We start from the raw sequence: 23452 nt of genomic DNA, 5'->3' as shown, positions 1-23452 counted from the left end.
TTTTTGAAAGCATTGAGCACTTACCAGCTCCTGCTGATGAGATCATTCCAATGAATAGTCGCTGCAGCTCATTCTCATATGCACAGACAAGGGATTATTTAGCCCAAGTGAGCATTATTCACTTTTTTTCTTTTTGCATCTGCCAAACACATTAAAAAAAATCTTTGAGTAAAAAAGTAACAAAAAGACTCAGCTTACCAAAAATGAAAGTTGTAGGACTCACCTTTTCTCTTTGCTATTTTCTTCCCCATATGCTCAGGTATGAAATAAAATGACAATTAGCAACTCAGCTGCAGAATTACAAGCAGACGAGAATCAAACTGCACAGCCTAGATCTTCCGCTGGGAACCCAACAAAAAACCTGACTCTGGAGCATGACATGAGAAAAGGTATTCAGTATTGTATCGATTCTTTTTCTTTGTGTGCGTTACAAGGAAACAGTCTGATGGTCAAAATTCACATGTTTTAAGTGTCCTTCAGGGGCTAAGATGATCTTTGCTGCTAGAATACTGAGTATGAGTTTTCTGCAGGTATATACAAAAAATCATTGGGGGAATGGGGGGACATCATACAGATGTATAAGAAATAAGTAAATCAAGACAAAAAAGGATCAATGAAAGACAATAAATCCTTTTAAAAGAAGAGTTTGTTTATAATACAATGATCATAGGTCGATAAAGGAAACTTCCAAGTAAGCCTCTCACTTAAGCCTTTGTAGTTTTTACAAAAAGACAAGCTCAGATCTGTCCCATAAAATTGAACTCAGATTGATTTGAATCTCCTGTTCTTTGAAAAGCGACTGTCATCTACAGTGCGTGTGTGTGTGTGTGTGAGCGTGCGTGTGTGTTTATTTAATAATGCCTAACCTGATATTTAAAGTGTTGCAAAAGTGGCTTAACTGAAGACTGGTTTTAAGTCTACTTAAGTGAACTGGTGCAGTCTCCTGTAGACACATTTAAATCAATTTATAGCTGCCGTATAAAATTCCACCCTTTGAATTAAGCTAAATCAACATAAGCCAGTTGTAAATCAATTTAACTATGTCCACATGTGGATTTGCTTCATGTTTAATGAAACTGATTTAAAGAAGCAATCCTAGTGAAACCACTGGCACTTTCTTTTGCAGGCAAAGCCTATATTATGTTGATTTATTTGGAACTAGAACTCTCCTGGCATACGTATTGAATAGCCAGCATAACTCTTCAGCTGCGCTGTTGAATATCAACCTGAATTCTTGGTCTTGTTATGGATTTGGCTAATAAATTTTCTTGCATGAAATCATGTTTCTCCCTCAGTGAGATTTAACCCAGGCATTTGTCTTCCCAAACGGGTTGGGGCTTTTCGTGAGTAATCTGATTAATTTAATCCAAACAGCATTTCACCCTATGTTTTTGTCCTGCTAGAAGTAACATGGGCTCCTCACATCAGCAGTTATATTCTTAACACAATAGTCTAGCTTTACGGTTGATTTATGGACATACAAACAAGGAAAATTTTAAATTCAATCAGAACAAATGGCCATGAATTGTCTAGCCAGGATATTCTGGTAGGGTTTCCATCATATCTAGGAAATTTATGCTTCCATGAATTTATGGCTTCAGCTGACAGCAGTCTTTAGGTTGGTCCTGATTAAATAATAACATTAGTTCTAGGATTGTAGCTCCAACTATTTGTACTTTTGGAATTGTATAAAGATTAATTCATCTCCATGGCATATGTTTGTCCTTTAGTGAACTGAGCTTTGTTTTCCTGTCCAGCAGTCATAATGCATTTTTTATATATGCAATTCATTTTGGAAAAAGCTTTAAGAAGCTGTAAGAAAGAAAAATCTCAGACCTGGGTACCCAGTTCCTAATGTCTTCTTTGAAAGTCACAAATTTAAATCTGTGAGAGACATATTAAAGAAAGACCTTGTGGGCACCTCTTATCTTGTCTAAGTGGGGCGGGGGGAGAGGTTCAGCTCTGTCATTTATTCTAATAAAAGCTATTACCACTCTCTACAGACTTTACCTGGCTGGTAGCTGTAGACAGTTGCAGCTACAATAACCCTGCTGCTGCTGTTATGCTCATCATTGTCACACCTGCTGCATAGCAGCCAGTCAGAAATTCAGTAGGAGCATGGGGACACTAAACTATAGAAAAATCAGTAGTGTGTGGCCTTTCACAGTCGGCTGATCCGAAGTGATTTACAAATCTATTAGCAGTCCATGTTGTATGTGCTCACTAGTTATTTCTTTACTGTACTGCAGGACAATGATAGATTTCTTATTTCACAGTGCCAGATCTTAATGAATCTTGTATGTAGAATGGAGTGTATTATTTTCTGATTTTCCCAAAATAAGTTCATGAGCCTTCTTAGTAGCATATCTGGCATTTTTGTCTGTGATAGTTTTATCTTTGTTTTCTCCAGCTGTCATTTTCGGTCAGTACTCAAAGTGGAACTTCAGTAATAACACAGATCTGGAAAGGAGAGAATCTGTGGCAGGTACAGGGCATGAGCCAGAGCCTCAGCTCGCGCTGGAGATACACCGAGTGCTACATATGTCTGTCAGCTGGTGCCCTCTCAGGGCTGTCATTCCCAGTCTAATGTGAGCGTAACAGTCTCAGTGTAATACTAACACAAGCATCCCGATGCTTTGAGATGTTAGGAGGAAAATTTGGAAAACTGTCCTGGATTTGCCACGAGTACTTTCTGAAAACCTGCTTTGATAAAGATAACTTTAGTAAAAATATCCAAAAGAACATACTGAAGGAAGGTGACTAACAGAATAACAAAGACGTGGAGTTACTGACTCAGTGTTTCACTACCAGAAATGGAAGTTCTTCATCAAGTTTGCTGTCTTGCACTACTTGAGCTAAGACAGCAACTGATAGCAGAAGCAGTAGGTGGTTAACCTCTACGTAGACCAGTCCCAGAGGACACTTTGCCAGTGGATAGCACAAGACTTTGCTGGCATCAGTTAATTAAGGAGATTTAGACTGTCATAGGCTCTGGTGATAAACTCTTCTGTTCAGCTACCTCCTTATTTGGCCTGCTTCTGCCCCATCCTTTCCTACCTTTCTTTGCTCTAGTCCCAACTTTCCCCATCCCTTGTTCCTGGTTCCAAGTCTAAATTTTAGATGTATCAGCCTGGTCTGTCAGATCAAAAAGTCCTCCTATCCTGCCTCCCTCTGCCATCCCCCCAGGTTTCTAGTGCCAGATTTTCCTCCTCCTTCTTGGCAGGCCACAGCCACTGTCTCCTTGTTCCAGGCTACTGCCCTGCTCCTTCCTGCACCTCTTCCTTGAGTCTTACTCTGTTGGGACTCAAGCTTCTAACATTGTTTAACTCGCAAACTGCAGGTCCATGAGATAGTGGTGAATGGTCTAGAAATGGTCTTTATTTTCAAATAAAGTATCTTTTCAATTCAGATGGTGGCCCACGAGGAATTCAGATGGTTGAGAGGTTGTGCTGGTCAGAAAGCTGGGGAACTGCTGTTCTGAAAGCATTTCCATGGTTAGTTTGACAATACACTTCTTCTTGCTACACATGTGACTTTAAATATGTAGAAAGATTTTTTCAATCTCAGATTTATAATTCTTTGGGTTGGCAAAATCTCCTATGAATTCCTTCACTGTGCACTTTGGCCTGACTTCATCTCTCATCCAAACCATCAACTCTGATTCTGTTCCACAAACTCATCTATTTTTACATCGACGGCTTTGTGTGTTATCCTCGCTGTTGTGCGGGCTGTCACACTCTCTCAATCTTCCCCTCATTCCCTCGCACAGCTTCCAGGCTCCTCTGTGTTTCCAAAAACTTCTGTCCCCTGTGAGTTTGTTTTCAAGCTCTCAGCTTCTCTTCTCGGTTCTTACTTACTCCAGAGCTGTTGTCTTTAGACTCAAGCCTCTGCCTGGCACTAATCCCACTGCTTCCAGGCGCATATATCTTCTCCCTGCCTTCTCTCTCCCTTTTTAAACTCTTCTTTCTCTTGCTACTGTCAGATATGATTCTGTCATTGCGTAGGGCAAGGAGACCTTCTCCTGCAGAAGCCGTCCGCTCTGCTTGCTCCAGCACCAGCCTTTGCCCCGTTGCATGTTTATGCTGCTGTTCGCTGCTCACTGTCACGTTCAGCACAGGCAAAGTACTTCCTGGCAATGGCAGTGCAAAAAGAAACACCACCGGTTTTAAAGTGACAAATGAGGTTGATCACTCTGCCTTTGGAGAGCATGTATTCTAACCTACTTGGGGGGACCCTTTTAATTGATTTTTTTGCTACAAAACCAGAAAACAAACGTAGCGCACAGTGCCATATATTTTTGTATGTGTTCCCAAATCCTGCAGGCTTCGCAGGATCTCAGCAAGAACTATGCAATTATGCAATTTTACAACTTGTCAAAGCTGCAGACAATACAAGACCAGACAATACGGCATAGACATAACACATTAGAGTGAGTGTTAGAGTTATAAAATAAGAGGAGACGTGCATAATAGGGGAAGGAGTGAATCAAGGGCAGCAGTCTCACTGGCTCTTAAACAATTGTATCTGGCTGCGTGCTCCAAGTGGGTCTGAATTTGTCTCCTTGCTCTCGAGGGTGACAAGCTCGTCTGTCTTTGGCTGCTCCTTCAAAATGGCCAAATACCCTTGTGCTATTCTGGGCACAGGCTTATTTCTGTGTTTTCTGTAAACTCGTGCACTCAGCGCAAGCATGATCTTTGCAGCCATTAAAAACCAAAGGCATTGTGGTCTGATTTAATACTTTTCAGCAAATAAATTTAGTGAATGTGATTTTCAGCAGAAGTTTGGCTCCTGAGGGCCATTTAAATTCTTGGGTCTCTCTCTTCCTTCAGCTGCCTGACTGCTGGACAGTCCCAGGCAGCATCTACCCGTGTCCTATTTTTCTTTGTTACAGCACCTGCAGGCATTAGAGGAAAAGGCCCTATGTCCAGCTCAAACTAGTGATTGATAAAGTTGATATTTATATTTTTGGATGAAGCAGTCTGCAAGCCATAAAAAAAGTCTTTTATAATTGCAAGGTACAATCTGCCACTGAGACCCTTTTTAAGGGCTGTGACCTGTTTTCATAACGAACTTGAGGCTAGCGGAGTACTTCATTAACAAAGTGCAGGGGAGAGAGATGGTGAGGCATTCTGGGAGCTGTGACAGTCCAGGAGTATCTGATCCAGTTTCTTAATGTTTTTTATTATCTTAATTATGGACGCAGTAGTGAGGGCAACAGTTCAGAATGCTGTTTAGCATTAGGAAAGGGAGAAGATTCCACTTTGCCTACAGTAATTTGGATTTCCTTAAATGTGACATGAGGGCGCTAACCCGAATCACACAGGAGGCCTGTATAAATGCTATTAATTTCAGTTTAATAAGTTAGGAGGGTGTATACAGGGAGGCAACAGAAGATGTAGAGATATTTATGTAGAATATTCATTTTTGTACTTAAATTCTTTCTGTGGTAGCTCAGGGAGAAATGATGTTCCCTATTCCCTGTTCACCTCACTGGGAGAACTCAGGGTTTAAATAAGGCTTCTCAAGCTAGTTAAAATTTCTTGGCAGTTTATTACCTTGGTCCTTAATTGCATTCATTTCCCTGTGGAAATTCCTCTGAGAGAGATTCTCCATTACATGGATTCTGGGAGATTTCCAACAATTCATATTTTTCCCAATTAATTTCAGACTCAAATATTGATTCATTTTTAGAATGAACTGATAATAGGACTGAACTTCTGGTTTGGAGTGTTGGATATATGTACCAAGGGGTATTATCAGCACATACTATTCATTTATGCCGTATTGGATGATTCTGTAAGATCTGCTGTCTAGATGAACCACCAAGTTATGGCTTCAAAAGCAAATGGAAAAGAATAACATGATAATGCCTTAATGATTCAGAAGATAATGGAGGTGTCAGAGGCTTTTTAGCTCATGATGTGAGAAGCTGGTGAGGATACAGGGTCTGAACACTGGAACTAAACACAGGCTAAAATCCGAAAGTTTGTAGATGATAGAAGATAAACCTCCTTTTCTTCACGTAAGCCTAAAACAGCACATCGAGATCTCTGGATTTCATGCTATAATATGAATAAGTTGTCAATGGCTGTCAGAGTTTTTAACAAATGTAGCTTGATTTGGATGCAAAAGAGAGCCCGAAAGCATTTTCAGGCTCATTGCTAGAACTTTTTTCTGTCTTTATCAGCTTTTAACCAGTCTTCTGACAGCACTGTTAAAAAGAGATATCAATCAGAAGCTAAAACATAGCAGGGCATCCCTGCTTTAGCCATGGAGCACAGTATTAGGGCTTTCCCCAGTGTCACTCTCCAAAAATGATTCATCAAATAGTCCAAGTACCTTTTAAGAAAAACGTGCAAGGAATGGCACGTGGATCTCTGTGACGAAGTCCTCCAAGGCGCAGGCTTTCCCCACTTTCAAATTCTTCACATCCTGCTCTCTCATAGGGCAATGAGAGTTTCTGTGCTGGGCTGCCATAGCTCTTGGCAATTTTTGAATAAATAGCCCCAAAGTACCAGTGTGCTTACACCCAGCTGGTCCCAGTGGTCTGAGAATTGAAAGGATGCTTTCATTTCATCAGAAAGCTTTGGATGATGTTAATAATCTACCATTTCTTATTATAGAAGACTACTGTTCTACATAAAAAGGCTACTTAAAGTAATCAGAACTTTCATCAGGCCTTAATCAGCTGAAAAATGCCTGCTTTTTCAACTAATTCTGGGAAATAATGCTTATGTCTGTAAAGGAGAAATTCAGCCTGACCTGAGCATACTTTTTGGAATTCTTACTGCTGTTTGTCAGAGATTGCTACCTATTTGGGAACAGAACCTACAATGTCAGTTAAATCAAAGGTTTTTTTCCTTCTCTCAAGGTCTGTTAAGATTTTTCCACAATAATAATTTGACTTTTCAGCAGGGCATATCCAATAGTAGATGTGCTACAGGCTGAGGCGTTTTTGCTTCTTTATTTTCCACACGCAAGTTCGTGTTCCTCGATAAACTTTTTGAAATATGCATCTGTAGAATCCCTTGTGTGTCTATTCCTTGGATCTGTAAACATTCAGAGCATTACAGATGCACAATCGGAGAAAACAGTTGTAGCAATACAGCAGTCAGCTAGAAAATTAACAAGCCCTTGCAAATCAGGAAGAAATCTGCACAGGCAGAGAACCCAGATAATAGTGAAAGTATGAGCAGTCTCCACCTATCGGAGATATGAGCTGCCAGGTATCACTTAGCTGTACGTCTTCAAAATGTAATTCCAGCACCACTGTAGTTTTGGTTGGCTTACAATGAAAAAGCAGCACTTGGCATCTGAAGCAAGCAAACCAACCTGTTTATTTGAGGTGGAGGCTGGCATGGGACACACTGAGATGTGACATGCTGGTCAGGGGGGTTGCCAACACTTAGTACCTTCTCAGAGGAATCTGTATTTCTCATATGGCAGGGTAGCAAGCACTTTGTAGGGACATGGAAAATGGAAACCTGATAAATTTGGTATGTTTTAACTGATGTCAAAATATTCCTGTGTATTATTGTTTCATCTTAATACATTTGCCAAATACAGCACATGAGTATTTGTAATGGAGGCTAGGGCTTGAACTGAGACATTTGACACTGTAGTAGCTCTGTCTGCTTCTCACAAAGGGGCTTTACATGCAAAGATCATTTTCTTTCCTGTATTAAAGATAGATAGAAAAGAGTGAAGAAAAGAAAGCCTATTGCCACAAATTATAAACGTTTGTACTAAGGAGCATACCATCCACTCTAAAGCAGCCAGTAACTCTTCCATACTCATTTCATACACCAGGTTGTTATATTCAGGGCCTGAGCTTTTGAGGAACTCTGGCTAGAAAATAGGAGCAGGGAAACGAAGATGCTGGGTGACAGGGGATGGGATGAGGGGGAAAGAGAGGGGACTGGTGCCTTGCAGCACAGGGCAAACAGCTGAGGGGAACAAAATCCAAGCAGAAGTAAGGAAAGAAAGATGCAAAGAAAAGCTCTAGATGGAGAGAAATCACTATAGTCTGATGATCAGCAACTTGTGTTACCTTTTATTTCCTTTCAGCTGTTCCATCAATGCATCGTTCAGGTTATTTACATCATATCATCTCATTTTGCAAGAGCAGCCTCTTTCATGCTTTCAACACATGGAGTAGCAAGCCACCGTGGACTCTGAGAAACCAGGCAGGGTGACACAAAGGGGTTTTCTGCAGACACCGCTTTTAAAAAGTGGAGTTAGTGCTTTCCTGCAGGGAAACCATCTCTTTGGTGTACTTCAGTGCTGAGATAACATTGTACTATCTGCAAACAAATTGTCTGTATTGATCTGTCCAGTTAGATGTGTCTGCCAACATGTCATTAACTCCCTGGCATAGCTAAAGGAGACAAAGACACCTCATATAACTGATACACGATTTAAATGCATTCTTCCTACAGGTATTTCATTCCCCTGAGAGGCCTGTGGAATTAGATATTCCTTTTACTTCCTTCCTGAGCCATTTCACATTCAACCATTTAGTAAAAGTTGCTATACCTGTTCCAGGAGATAATAATGTATGTGCTTGGAGCTGAAATGGTAACCAGCCATGTTAGTCACAGCCACTGGGTAAGTTTTTATACATAAGTAGATTAGACAACTGTAACAACTAGAAACAACTTGGTGTGAAACAAAAAAAAATACTACAAATATTTTAACCTTTTTCCAGCTTCTGAAAAGGATGCACTTTCTCAACAACTTTGAACTAAAGCTGCTTAGCATACTTGCATACTTGCATCTCCCCTGCTTAGCATACTTGCTTGAAGAGTCTGATCTCTCTTCTTCCCTGCCTTTTGCCTAAATCTTGAAAAATAATTGTTTTAATACACTGTGTTCTCTGAAAGGGTTTCTTTTTTTATCACAGGCTAGCTGCGTTCTTTGTTTTTCTTTTAAGGGGAATTTGAAAAATGTACCAATCAATTCCTGAGGTTTAGCATTCGATGGTGTTTTAGAAGCCAGTAACCTATCAAAATTAAATGTATTTTTATCCAACAGGGTAAAAACTTCTTCAAGGAGGTGGGGGGCATAGTTTCAGAGAGGCTTTTCTCCGTCCTCTCAGGAACTCTTACAACTGCAGAATAACCTCCTTTGAAGTTCCCCCATTTAGATTTGACATAAGATATTTCTGAATGTTTCTCTTCATCTGACTAAAAACCTCTTGTTCTTGGTCCTTCACCACTATTCTCCCTTGACTTTACTCTTACATGGTATTAGTGTTTACAAGACCTTTAGCTTCTTTTGTGTTTTAACTACTTTTTCCAGATGGGCGGAAAGAGAGGAAAAGGAGGCAATGTTCTTCATATCTTTCAGTCACTTGCGAGCTTGCAACAAATAGTTACTTACCTTTCAGAGGTTTTGAAGGAGGGAAAGATTGCCAAGGGTTTCTTGTGCTGAGTGGAAAGGAATATGGTACAGAAAACACCACAAGATCAAAAGAAACAAAGGAAAGTCTTACTACAATATGTAGTTAATATGTAGTTGTAGAATTCCTTGCCCCAGGAAGCTGAGAGTGCCAAAAGCTTGCATAGTTTCAAGAGGACATTTGACAGCTAATTATAAGAGAAATATAACAATGTTGTTAACTACAAAGATATCATCACTTCTGGTTCAGGACACCCCTGAGTCACAGACTGTTAGAAAATGGAAGAATATTGCTGGAAAATGTCACATTGTGTTTGCTCCAATATTTTGTCTATTGACAGCTATTTCTGGCTACTGCTGGACACAGGAGACCGGCAGAGGTGGACCTTTGGTCTGACCCAGTACAGGACTTTTTATGCTCTTGAGCAAGTAACTTTCTTAACCAGAATGCTGGTCATATTTATTTTTGTCTTGGATTCTTTTCTGGGATGGAAGGTCAGAGGCCAAAAAGGGACATGAAGGATGAGGGATAGAAGTTCTTCTGCAAGGTTTTTTTTTCTTAGCAAAATGTCAAATACCAAAAGTGTTTGGGTTCTTTAAACTCAGCAAGTTTTCCTATTTCATCTTGCCTTTTTTTCCTATCTAATCTAAACTTACTTAGCTACCTAGAAAGTCCTGGATTCCTTTCACCTAACTTCAATACCTAGCTAGAGAATCTATATTTGGATTAAGGTCACCATAGTGTCCCTCTGCAGTCAATGAAGAATGGTAGGCACCTCCAGTGGGTGATTGATATCATAGGTGGGCTGAATCTCCTTCAGGAAGCATGAATTAACTGCGTGGGAAGCCTAACATGACCTTGTTTCTAATTTAAGCACATCAGCTAAGTGTCTAACTTATCAAGGCTTCAAGTTAGTTAGGAACAGAACTTATCATCCTCATACCTACATTTTAAAGATTTATTATATGCATGTGAAGTGAAGACAATTGACTCTTTCAAACTTTTAACCACAGAAACCATGTTGCAACTGTTGTGACATGAATATAAAATCAAAATACCATTTCATAACTGTTGTGGCATGAATATGAAATCAAAATACAGAATAAACCAAAACAAGAACAGCTGCTTGGAATCCTCCATTTCCAGATAGTTTTCATAGACAGTCAAATAACATTATCAAGATAAAACAGAACGAGCTTAATAAGCAGGATACTTAATAAGCAGTGTATTTAATATCACATCAAATCAATATTTTTTAACTATACAGTCAACAGCACAGGTTCTGCTGTAGTATATGGCTAATCATTCTTGATTTTCTAAGTACAAGAAAAAAGAGCCATGAGGATTTTATTTGCCATACTATTGTTATATCTGTTTCTATTGGAATTCCTTTCTAATTTAGTAGTTGAGCTAATTTTGTACACAATAAAATGTTGTCATGATAACTTAATTTTGCATTTTCATAGGAAAGAAGAAGCAGATGCATAAATGAGTTTCCCATAAGCAATTTAGCAAAATCTTTGGGAGTGTATTTCTTAAAATGAACACTTGCCCGTTTTTATTGGTAATACACACAGAGACACACAGTTAACATAGCCTTCTTTTTATAAGCATATAAGAATCTACAATATTGCTTCAACCCCAAGCGGCAAACTCTAGAAACCATTGCTATGTATTTTTTTTTTTCCTGCAAGAGTGTCAACGGGTGAGTAAGAGCAGTTTTGTATTCTCAGTTTTTGGAATGTCCACACAAAACCCATATTTGATAATAATATCCATTTGGTATGAGGTTTAAATGCTATTTCTCAGGATTTTATCAATTCAACTTTCTTTATATGATGAGATAACTCATAAATACTTTGTGCACTGTTTTTGTACGTTGTTTGTTTAAAAGTAATTTTTTGCAGTGAGGCTTTTAAATTTCATTTGGCTGGCATGCTGAAGTATTCTCATTTTGCAGATGCGAAGACTCCTATTTGAGTATCCTCAGATTTAGCCAGAGGCTCATCTGGCTATTTCTCTTGAGACTGTCACAAAGCACTAGTTGGCACCTATCTTCATATAAGTGTTAGTGGTCATGCTTCAGCATTTATCTGGAAGACCATATGAGTGTTCACTCCAGGCCCTCCATGGTAAACTTTTCAATGTAGAGACTTTCTGTCCCAGGAATAACCTCAGTCAGGAAAGGGGGCACAGTCTCAGTTTACCAGTGCACTCCACCACAACACCAATAGTTCTCAACTTTGATTGTTCATTGCATAAATTGATATGCATCAATGCAGTAGCGTAAAAAAGATACCTGAACTAATACTGAGCAAGCTGTGTCTGTTCTAAGAAGCAATACAGTTTCCTCAGCCTGATACTTCCCTTGGGCTCTTTAGCAGCTTACGTGGAGATAGGTGAGGCACATCTACATGGTGTTGTGTGCTATGACTATGAGTTATCAACAGAAAAGTCCCCTGCCAATATGCTGTAACAAAAACAGAACAGGTGTGATTGCCCCAGAGCTATTCATGGACCTTTCTTCCTGGCAGTCAGAAATATATGCCCTGATCATGAAGCTGGAACAGAAAGAGTGAACAAATTCTTTTATTCATTAAATCACAATGGGAGTTTAGGGATCAAGAAACGTTTGGCCAGTTGTCAGTATGGCCAGGATATGGACATACCGTCAGGCTAGTAGTGTGATATGCTGAACAATAACCAGAAGTGACTGGTACCTTGATGTCTCATACAAAAAACAAAAGTTCTGTCATTTTCCAGCTTTTCCACCATTCTCAGCAACTTGGTATTCTCCAAAGTCTTCCATCCCAGCACCGACTCGGCCTGACCCAGCTTTCGCTGGAATGCCTGAAAGCAGCTCAGCCGTGGTCCTGGAACAATGCCACTTCCTCTGAGCATGACTTGGAATTGGGTGTGAACACCAAGAGACAAACAAGTTCTTGTATAGCTCCCAAAAAGAAGACTCATCTGCAAAGACTGATCATAGACCATAAAAATAAGGCTGCAAAAGACCTCAGGATGTCATTTAGTCTATCACTCTCCCAAGAAAGAATCAACTGTATCCACATCATTCAAAATAAATGGGAGTACAAACTGTTCTGAAAAACTTCCAGTGAAGGTTTCAAGCATATAACCTGCCTTTAAAGCCTTATCTACAGTAAGGAAACTTTCTTTAAAAGTCTGTTACCATTGCTAACACAGATTCAAAACCAGTGATTATTGCAATGCCATGAATCAAGCCCCAATGAGCTGCTGGCTCTTCTAGTATCTTCCTTAAAACACTTTTCCTATAAAGGCAGACCAATGTTTATTCATATCAGTGGGCTGAGAGTTTTATAGTTAAGTAACTTTTATGTTTTAGAATGATCAAAATCAGGGATTTCAACAGAAGCTGAACAGGATATTTAAAGTATAACCCGTTCAATAGCCCTGTCTCTCTTTTCCGAGAACAACCAGCTGTCCTTCTTTCACTCCCTGGCTGTTCTGAAGTGACCATCTCACCCACTTTCTTCTCCACTTTAGAAACCTAAGTGCTCTGTTGCAATCAAATAGAGAAACTTCCCATGGGAGGGTAATCAGTCTTTGCTAGAGTAATGGGATGTGAAAGCTTCTTCCCATCCATTTGCTTAAGATGCTACTGGCCTTTAACACCCTATTAATAAGAAATTTACCATAGAGTATTTAAAGAAGTTGTAAACAAAGTTGATCTGTGCTGTCAACTGTTAATGATCTTTAAAGGGGCAGTTGTTGGTCTGGTCTCCAGACTAGATTGTGCCTCCAGACCTCAGATTGATTACCACTCCAGTAGTGTAAGGACACATGCATAAGAAGCAAAATGCTGCCTAGCATAACAGTATCTGCTTTCTTGAAACAGCTTTTCAACATGAGTAAAACTCTGTGTGACTCTATATGTGATTTGGCTTTGCTCAAATCATTAACCGATGATAACAAATAAAACAAAGACAGCAAAAGCTAGTTTGCTAAGAAAGAGCTAAGCAAGTTCTAATATAAATGTATTTATATACAATCCAGACTCTCAGCAACAATCGCAGAATTTCATCTTTTGGGGGGTCTTTGGATTCAGAATCCAAAGAGCATTATCTTCCTATGTTATTTGTTGTTAAATAAAACAAATAGTAAGAATTTAGCTAAACCTTCTTTTCTTCATTTGGAGTCTTTATTTTTTCTCCTCTTTTTTCTTGTTTCATAAATAGCTCAATTACATTTAGCAAATAAACATCCATAAAGACAACTATATCTGTTTTATTTGCATGCTAGTTAGAGGAAAAATAGCTATCCTTTCCCCCTTTCATATTTCCTGGTAATTTCTTTTTTTTTTTTTTTTTTCAATCATCTTTTTTCCCTTTGTGTCCTTCTTCCTGGAAATTTAATTGCAAATAAATATTTGAAATCTCCCACAGAACATAATATTCCTAACAGAAGAAAAGAGGAACTTTCTGTTACAGTAAATGTCTTCCAAAGCTCTTTCTTTTCATGAGCATGTGAACACAGAATCTTTCATCAGCATATTAAAACTCAAATCCTCATATGCCTCTAAGCCTGTCATTATTTATAAAAGTATTGAGGCCTTACATATGTCATGGCTGTACACTCCTGTTTTCATTTGCAATCATAATCACTTCAGGTACTGGAGGTACTCGCAGTGCTTAGACTATGAGCTCCTTGAGAAAGAGTGCTATTTTATTCGGTCTGTGATTGTGCTGTGCCTACCACAGTCTGATCTGGATCTATGGCTTAGACTCAGAGACAGTATACTAACACACATAACAAATAATAATGAGGAAACCACTCAGTTCACACGAGACTGAAGACTCTTGTCCTTTTCTGCACCAGTAGCTGAGCAGTTAGTATCATGCTCATGGAGACAGAGATGATCCTTGGCCACATCCGGAGCTCAGCAAATAAGGAAATAAGAAGTGTGGCTTGTCTTTTCTTTCCAGCAAGGATTGTCTTGTGGTAGTAACACACCACACTGGGCCTCAAGAGATGCTGGTTCAGTTTCTAATCTCCTCTGTAGATTTCCTGCAAAACTTGATAAAAATTATTTGCTTTGTCTATGCCTCAGCACTAAACTCCTAAAAAGCAGATTATGGTGCTTTCTTCTACACTGATCTTTTTAAGCGCTTGTATTATGAATGCTTCTAAAGAAGGAGATTAACTGTGTGTGCCCACAGTCTAAGCCAGTGGGAGTCCAATACTGGTGGGGCTGTACCCATTGGGCTAACCCAATGGGAGTCCTGTGTTGATGGGCAATATTGATGGGACTCTGCTTAGTACAAATTATGAAATTCAGTGATCATCCATCAATCAAATGACATGATTCAAGGTTAGATGTACACTCAGTGTTTTACAAATAGATCGAAATGAGGCATATTTCTTTCCAATGAATGATCTTAGAAAATTATAACATATAGTCTCTAGAATGGAAGTGACTCTAGACTCATATATTTTACCAATGATCTGTTTACCAAAAATGCAGGTGTTCAATAGTCACAATGCTTCACTGATTTGGCTGATAGCTTAAAAATAGAAAAAATTATTGGAAGGAAAAAAATGTTGCAATTCAATGTTTTCAAACAAGATGTTTCAATTTTTGCTTTCAGAATTATTTTAAAGTTGCTAACATTCAATTAAAAAAAGGATTAAAGATAACGCTTCAGTTCTGGTCAGCCAAAATATTTAGTAATTAACAATTATTTTGAGTTCAGCCAGTAAAAATGTAAAGTAGCAGACACTCAGCTGGTCTGACTTAAAACAGGCAATTAGCAGTGAAGTTGGCATATGTTGTTGGTTGGACTATCTGGCTGGCTGGATATTCTTGGATTTTCTTTTAAGCTAAACTATTAAGAAATTGCCTCTCCAGATTTCCAGAACTTTATTGCCACGAATGTAAGAGCAGTTGCCAAGAATAGAATCATCTTTCTCAACTAAACAAGAGAGTGTCTCAAAATGTATAAAGAGCTGTGCTATTGTCCACACTTACAATTCAACATTTTTTTCCATATTCATCAGCTCTGAGAAGATTCACTTGATTTCAAGGTGGAATATCATTTAATATGGTGTCATGGTGCCTATAAAAGACAACCTGGTGATAACAGGATATTGCGATTTATTTTAGTATTCCACTCTAGAGTATTAGCTTTTCTGTTTCTGACTCAGTAATCGTATTTAGTGCCTCATGCATCAAGTAATACTGCCATTCAATCAAAATAAAAAGCCTTGATCAACTTCGACCAAATAACAAGCTCCTTCTATTGCCAAAATGTGGCCCCACACATTTTAATGGGCTCTCATTGATCCTAATGGCAGAAGACATTAATGAACGCAAGTCAGCAGGAATTAAGGAAATGCTGTGTAAACTCCATGGTCAAGGGCAATACAGCATGGCTAGAGAGATGACTCTGCCAGTGCATCCTTTTGGTGTCTGATCACCCGGGCAACCACAAAGGCTTCCTTGGCTATTTCTTAAAGTGATGTTCTCCTCTGTGCTCTGTCAGTGGCAACAGTGAGAACAGCCAGAGATAGTCTTTCAGCACGAATCATCCAGTTTCTGCCAAAGGCTGAAATAATGTGCATATACACTTTACACAAATGAAAGGGAACGAAGATGCTCATATTACTCTGTCTCTGTAAGTGAGAGAAAGGTTCAGTTCCTTCAGACTGAAGAGTCACCAACCTAGCCTGCCTTCTTCCTCTTTCTTCTCTCTAACTGGTCTTCTACACAGAGCATTAAAAATGCGAAGTTGTTTAAATACTCCATGCTCACCTTGTGGCCTCAAAAAAACCTGCATGCTTTCCCCTCTCTCCTCCTTAACTCATACTGAGGTTTGTATCTGCCTGTCAGTGCAATGTGCATTGCGCATTAAGCACTATGCTCTTAATACCGTGTCAGGTGGAAGTAGTAAGCTGACATTCTGGCAAAGCTTTTTTTAAAAAACACTTTTTCTTCTGAAGGAAGGAACTGGACATCTTAGCAGCTCTTTGTCCACAGACCAGTCAGGGTATGCTATAAGCTTGAATTTAAAATGAGCAACGCATACACTCTTGAGGAGGAAAAAGTGCTAACACCAGGCATGGTTATTTCTTGAATTCATAGCTCAGTTTTCATTGTGATTCAAATTTAAGCTACTCCAGGAGCAAAAAGAATGAGATCAGGAACTAGATTTGCCTGTAGATAAAGTATGTGGAGTGAGTTACTCCTAGAGGTAAACCATCATACTCACTGGACTATGAGTATGACTTGTCAAAGTAATGTTTTTGTATAGCCCAAAGGTCTCCCTGTTAACTTTACATTAGTAATTATGTCTTTCCAAATGAAAATAGTATTTTAGTTGATGCTGCTCCAAAATAGCTTTATGTATGTATCTCCCATAAAAAAGTAAGAAATTCACCTTAAAAATACATTTGTTAATAAACAATAGAAGCTTTCTTTGGTCTAGTAGCATTGGAAATGTAGTCAGCAGACTTATCTTGAAGGGCAAATAGGGGCATCATTTAGGGGAGACAGAGAAGGAAAAAATCTTGTTAATAGGACAGTATAATATATCACAGCAACCCTCAAATTAAAATATCTATCATTATTTAGACTGAAGGTAACACTTAACATACTGATTTCAATTTATGAATGCAGTAAGACAGTAGGAAAATGGGGCATCCTGCTGGTAAAATGACATTTGTCAGGAAATTGAAGACACCTGGAATTTCTTTGGCTTCATGATCTGTGCACCGCCATGCCATATTGCTTAAATATGGCCAGTTAATTATGAGTTGCCATGTGGTGTGTGCTGCATGCATTGACTTTGTTGAAAGTAGCACCCTCAGTTCACTTTTATTTCTAGCTCTTCTCTTTCTGCATCACTGTCACCAGTTTCAAAGAACATTTAACCTAACTTAGTATTTAGTATTCTGCTGTTTACAGTGCAGCACAATGCTATTTAATTAATAGGGCAGTCTATCATATGAAAGATGTAAAGTGTTGTGCTCTTTAAAAGCCTGTACGCATGAGCCCGTTTGACAGCAACATGAATGTTACCTGTAGAACATATGCCTGGTGTTTGCAGTCTCTGTAACCAGTGTGCTGTAGCTGTGAGCAGGTGGGAATGCCCTATTCACCACTGCAGGTGACCCATGAAAAGCGTTTGTGACCTGATATGATAGGGCCAGCATTTCTAATCTTCCTGCATTTCAACTGAGGCCAATGGGAAGAGCTGGAGACCAGAATTTCTGAAAATCAGGCTCTGCAAACCCTACATCCTGCAGCCATTCAAACCAGTGTCAGTCTTCTCATGGATTTCAGTGGAAGGAGCACAGTCTTTTAGATATGAAATAGAAAGTCCTTTTTCAAAGACACTAGATGAGAGCAACGGATCTATGGGGATTTATATCACCTGAAGATGTGGAACTAGGCACCTTAGGAAAAAAAGTCTGGATTCTCTATGCACTTGCCTTCTAGGCGATTATTTACAGTTGTATAGATCAACCATAAAGCACCTAATTTGGCAGCATTCTACCAGCTTATTTAAGAAAAAAATATGGAGCCTCTTGTTTACCAAAGGAATAGAGACAATACAGAGATGGAGAGAAATCAAGGAGTCTTCTTCTAAGCTCATTTATGCTGGTGTATGTCATCGGTAACTTCACAGAAACCAGTGAGATAAACTGATAGTAACAAAGGAGGGAGGAGGTTTATGAAGCGGAGAAGGCTAGCTAGTTAGTTTGGGATCTTTGCATGCCCTCCATTTCATGGTGTACTTCTGTATGAAATTGGCCTGTGGCTTCGGATGGTGTCGCAGCCCAGCCATGTCACAGGCAATGCCATCATGACTAATCTCAGCAAAGTGACAAAGGTCCTGAGTTCATACCAGCAATATGCATTTACAACTGACTTCCATGAAAAAGAACCCTATTGATAGACACAAACTGTTACACTACTGCTGTATTACCTTAAGAGCTGATTCTGCTACCAGCATCTAAAAAGCATAATCTGGCTTCCAAAAGAAATAAAAAGCATATTCTGGCTTCCAAAAGAAATAATAACTTGCAAGGAGCAGATATAAGTTGTTTTGAAATTCTAGCCATAATGCTGAGCAGAAAGCTAAGACCATTAGTCTTATTTCTTAACACAATGTTCCATTGTGATCAAGGGACCAGGTTTTTCTCTCTCTCTCTCTCTCTCTCTCTCTTTTTTTTTTTTTTTTTTTTTTTTTTTTTTTTTTTTCACCTGCACAGCCACACAGACTTCTCCAACTTCAGTCTGGGGTAGTGAAAATCAAATGTGGCTTTTATTCTTTTCCAGGAAAAGTTAACAGTGTCCCTGAAAGTGGGAATATACTTTGGCTTCTCCCTGGGAGGAACTGGGAAGTTTTTCTCCCGGGGGAACTTACCACTTTTGCCTTTATCAATTGCGTGTGTGAGTTTGTTCTGCTGTGTGTTAGGTTTTTTAAATTCCTCTTGTGCTGTTTCCATGAGGCTAGTTAGCATACTGGAGGAAACACATTACATTCTGGGGTTCAGGGATTTAGATGACACCATCACGGAGTTCGTGGCCATGTGCTGACATGTTTCCTATTTATGGTACAGGCACTTTCTTGTTCATTTTAGTGTACAATGGACCACAGTGAGCTTGCTCCTGATTTTGAGCTCGGTAAGCTGGGAGAGGAGGACATAGCCAGAAAAATAGGAGAGGATGTAATTTCATTATAGGACCTTCTTCTTGAATTCGTTGAATCATTTGAATTGCATGGGCATCAGACAAGGTGGTACTGAATGTGTAGTCAATGAGAGTTTTCTCTGTGCATTGAAGTTCTTGCACAATATTCAGATGGTTCTTTCAAGAGCTCTGATTAAACAGTTTCCTGAGAAAGTACATTAAATGTACTGTTCCTTCCTTCTTCCTCACTTACAGACATCAGAGCTAGTTAAAAGCTGCCTGCTAGAGGACAGCTAGAATAAACGTTCATAGTAACGGAAAACAATGGGAAGATATAGATGCATATATACATAAAATTCCAAAGGAAATGACTATTTTTAATATATATTTTTTACAGTATTTGCAATTCAAATGTTGTATGGATGTGTGAGTGCTAGAAAGCCCTAAAATGAAAACGAGTGGAAAGTAACTATTCTTATTGCAAGCAGAAAGAAATGTACAAGGTAATCAAACAGCATATACAATGAAGAGTAAATTAGATTTCTGAAACTCTTCCTGTTTTTAGTTGCTCCCATGTGGCACTTGCAACACAAGCAAGGCAACTTGTTTATTTTATAAATAGCAGGCCAGATCCTCACATCCTCCTCATTCCACTCCTGCTACCCTAATGTCATAGGTGATGGCAAGCTGCTTTAACAGCTGTCTTCCCAGCTAGCTTGAGAAGGGACATCAGCTCCCTTCAGCTGCCTCCAGTGCAGAGAGTGAGCTAGAGGAAAGAGGAGAGTTGGTCACAGCCAGAGTATCCATGCTAGGCAAGCAGCAAAGTCAGGCACAGCCAGCTGCATGTGAAAGACAATCATCTCTGGGCTGCTTTGAGCTGTCACAGGGATTTGAAATAAAATATATATGAAGAAAGCAGAGATATAGCCCACCTGACATGTTAAGACATAATTCCATTCCATTACAAATGATAAGATAGTTCCACTTTTTAATAATACTGACTACATATTGGAGAGATTATGAATATTGTCAGAAAGCAGAACATCATACCTCAATAGCGATATATATGCAAATTGATCACACTGAACTGATTGCCTGGGAGCCAGTTTACCTAATGGCTAGCATTTCTCACTATTTTAAGCATTTTTCACTATTTTTCAGCATTTTTACATTTTCAATTTATTTTTGACTCTGTAATATCAAGGAAAGTAGGCAGTGACTCATGTAATCTGATATTCCCTCCTGCCTCTCCTGTCATTTCCCTGGGTGATCCCGAACAAGTTACTTCATTAATTTTAATTGGATGCTGTCATGAGAAAAGGCTTATAGGATTGGGCTGCAAGTCTTCAGTCATTCAATCCTTGTTCAGGCAAATTCCTATTAATTCTGGGCAAGTCTTGGCAATGCAGGAAAAAGCACAAAATAATGTGCAATTTTTTTCCCACTGTTGTGCTGCAAAAATGAACAGATAGACTCTGTTTCCCAGAAAAGCTTACCTTCTTGTTCCCATCTCTAACTGGGCTGTGAACAGCCCAAAAGAGACTCAGGAGAAGGCCAGGCTGGCTTCAATTGTGGGAGAAATCTAGCCAAATGTGAATCTTCATGAGAGGAGACCAGAATCAGTATAAACAGTGCTTACAAGGTTCTTAAGAGTATTGCAAACAAATAGAATGTAGAAATCTTATTAGATTAGAATGTGAGAGTGTCTGATTTCCATAGCTTTGTAGGGAGAATATTGCTATTATAATTAAAGCAGTAACAGCCACTGATTAAATGAAATCCTTTTAAATGCATAGAAGAGCACTATAAAAATATGTGAAGAGTCAGAAAAAAAAAGTTATTGTAACTGTGTAAGATAAAGATGAAAAATAAAAAACAGCATTGCATTCTACTCAAATTCTCTGCAGTTTCTCTCACATCCGGTTCTGGTCTTTACTAGACTGGAACAAGCACTTGACATGTGGGAGGGATGAGGGGGATGTATTTGTGAACGTTTGCCTTGAAAACTGAGAAATAGCTCTGAAAATATTTGTGACTTCTTTTTATTTGCTTATTTGTACATTTTTCTTTGCAAGTGTTTTTGCCTCAAGAGAGCATCAGGAATTTCAATGTGTATGACCAGTTGTGTTGGTAGCATTCCCTGGCTACCTCGAAAAAGCTTTAGTATGAGAGTCAACGCGACAGGATTCAGAAACCCCGACATGTGAACGCCACCGTGCCTTTGGGTAACAACCAGTCGTGGTCACTGCCACCTTGATTAGCATTTAAGAAATCCAGCCCTCTAATTCTGCACACATGTTGTACAGGAGCCATTAGACCCCTGTAGTAAACTGCTTTCTGTTGCAACCCTTATGCTTCCCTGAGCATTTTCTCTTGAGTCACTTCTCTTCCTCATTCTTTGATTCTCCCTGTATTTCTACATTTCCTCCCTTTTCTTCTGCAGCCCCTTCTTATCTACTTCTCTTTTGAGGCTCTGCCACTTGTTATCTTCCCAAGCTCTATTGTCCACTAGCCCCAAAGCCTGACTTACTTCCCATTTCCCCCTTTCCCTGAGCTGCTCTGTCTCTCTCTTGCCCCACCACATACTGCTCCGATGCCCAGGTTGCTCTCCCTGTGCAATGACACAATGCAATGGACATCACACGGTGAGCTAGGCAACCTGAGCATGACTGAACACTGACTGACATGTTTTCTGGCAAAATACAGAGTTTCTTCTGTGAGAAGGAAAAAGAAACATTTTAGCTAAGATAAATCAAAGCAGCATGCAAAACAGTCCTCTGTTTCTAGGACAGATAAGGAAAAATGAGCTTAGCGTTATGACATCTAATGGCTCGTAATTACTACTTATAGACATTGATATCATCTAACATATTTCATCCTGAAAAAATCCTATCAGTCAGTGCTCACAGAACAACATGGATACACAGCCATCATTGAGCAAAGGACAGTAAAACCGCAACATCTGTTAGGTCTGTGCTGAACAGAAAAGGACCTTAGTTTTTAGAATATTCACTCATAATCTCTTTCTGTAGGAAGCCACACAGAGGAGTATTTATCTAGCTCAGACAGAAGTGGCCAAGCTTCAACCTATGCTTCCAGAAAAAGCAAGAATTTTAAACATATTCAGACAGGTCACCTTTACTTGCTTTCTTACTGGGTTTTACTTGCAGCCCATTAGTGAAAATGGTTTCTTGTATTTTCTGCCAGTGAAGTGTACTGTCTTAATGTAAGTCTCCCATAAAAAAATTACTTTTTTCCCCCCTCAGGATAAGCACAGTGCCCCAAGAATGGGAAGTCAAGAGACTGAAATGGAAAGTAACTGATTTGTTTCTTTTCACTAACAGAAAGATATCTGGTAAAAATAAGCAAGAAAGGATGCAGAAGCATGAAGCAAGCAAATTTGTATTGAAGTTGCACTTCAAAGTGAAGATAACATTTTCTAATACATCTGTGACCCAGATCCTCAAGGATATGTAGATGCTTCACTCCGATGCCTAAATAACTATAAGGATATGGGCCGAGAGGAATGAGAAGGACACCTAAAAGGCTGTCCTCCAGATTGCTTGTGGTAGGTTCATTTGTTCATTTTTCCAAAGGTTTTTGAGCACCGAAAATACTGAAGAGAGTATAAATACAGTGCTTAACAGAAAAATGAAAACATTGTATGAGCTCCTGAGAATTTCTAGGAAATACCTGGGCTCTGGTGAAAGTACTGGTGCAGTTTGGGTCGTTTGCTCTTCACATATATTTCTATGAATGGTTACAGTAAGTTAACCGAAGAAGGGATGATTCAGCAGTACCATGAGGGAGAACAGTTCCTTCACAGCTAAGGTTATCATCCCTGTTTCCCTTTCGGGCAGGAGAAGAATTTTACCATGGGGTTAAAGCAATCTCTGTATCCTTTTCCAGTTCGTTAGTAAGAAGTCCTAACCAGAAGGATGGAATACTGTTCCGGATTTAATCGCTTATTAGTGCACAGGGGATTTGTATTATGCGTCACTCCCATTAATAGTAAAGACAGATATTTGTTGTGTGCTAATCCTAGCCCAAGGATGGCAATCTAAAACCTCTGAACATGGAATATTGTGCAAGAGAAACCTATTTACATGATGGGTTTATTATTTATTTTCTCTGTGTGTCTGCTCTGCACTGATAGATGCCATGGAGATTGAATATAAAGGAAAACATAAGCAACTCTGCAAAATATGCTTCAGTCTTTGGCTTTAACTCATATTAAAAACCCCTTGACCCGGCTTTTTGCAGTTTATTTCCATATAATAGAAAAAACCCTTAGCTGGCATAGCTCAGTGCTATACTGCATGTTCTCATTCAAATACATATTTTTTTCCCCCTGAATATCAACTTCAAGGAATATTTCC

General features: G+C 39.2%; 1 protein-coding gene across 1 annotated transcript in view; it reads left to right on the top strand.

The window, feature by feature from the left end:
- The first annotated feature begins 264 nt into the window (after positions 1-264).
- The window catches only part of SHISAL1 (shisa like 1), an 86111-nt gene continuing 62923 nt past the window's right edge, over positions 265-23452 (top strand). Inside the window, exon 1 of the mRNA XM_064516827.1 lies at positions 265-389. The gene's annotated coding sequence lies outside the window, so the exon portion shown is untranslated. The remainder of the gene's footprint in view (positions 390-23452) is intronic.

The sequence above is a fragment of the Dromaius novaehollandiae genome, chromosome 1 (genome assembly GCF_036370855.1).
Source record: "Dromaius novaehollandiae isolate bDroNov1 chromosome 1, bDroNov1.hap1, whole genome shotgun sequence".
In the NCBI taxonomy this organism is placed as follows: domain Eukaryota; kingdom Metazoa; phylum Chordata; class Aves; order Casuariiformes; family Dromaiidae; genus Dromaius; species Dromaius novaehollandiae.
Note: the sequence above shows the minus strand (reverse complement) of the source record. Positions and strands in the feature narration are given on the sequence as shown.